Raw genomic sequence first — 820 nt, 5'->3', positions numbered from 1 at the left:
CATTTTGAAATATTTTCTTTTGACATAGCCTACCAGGAAAGATCTAAGAACTGGAGTGATTATGCTAAGGACTCAAGCGGGCAGCCTAGGTGCCCAGATCGCTACCCTAGCCGTCCGGGCCGAGCAGCAGCATTCTGATCATGTTTTAGCGAGTCCTGTAAAGACACCATTACAGTAGTCAAGTCTACTGAAGATGAATGCAAATCCGGCTGAGACAAAAATCCTTTAATCTGTGATGTAGGCGGTATAATATATTCTAATGACCTTGTCCATCCCCCACACTCAAGACCTGTGTTCCATCTAAGGATGAAGCCAAGCTTTTTCTTACATGACTGAATTTCCTCAGAAAGAAACCTCACTCGTGAACAAAGGTGACAGATTACCATACACAGTAGCTATGACTGAATTTCCCTGGAATCAATAAAGGCTTATCTTAACTTATCTTATCTTCAGCTCTAAGATGAGAAGTGTTTCCAACATTAGTTTCAAACTCATTGTCATCATTATCCTCTTACTCATTGCATCACCAAGACATCGTCCTTTCAGATAGATTATGACACTCTGTTTTCATGAGGTGCCAGTCAAAAGCAACATCAAGAACAGACATATATCGGCCTTGACAAGACCTACCAAGTGATGACAAAGGGCTGCATGCATGATAGATGGGATGTGAATCAACGTCACACTGAAGTGAGGAGTGACTCTTTTGTGGCAGTAACAAAGTGCCGGAGAGACTGCAGGTCAAAAAAGGGACAGCGAGTGCATTTTCCGGCAGCGGAAGCTGCCGCGGAGCTGCCGGCGGCGCCAGCTTTGGGAGTGT

Source organism: Gymnoscopelus braueri (assembly GCF_963280865.1).
Source record: "Gymnoscopelus braueri genome assembly, chromosome: 6".
Classification (NCBI taxonomy): Eukaryota; Metazoa; Chordata; class Actinopteri; order Myctophiformes; family Myctophidae; genus Gymnoscopelus; species Gymnoscopelus braueri.
Note: the sequence above shows the minus strand (reverse complement) of the source record.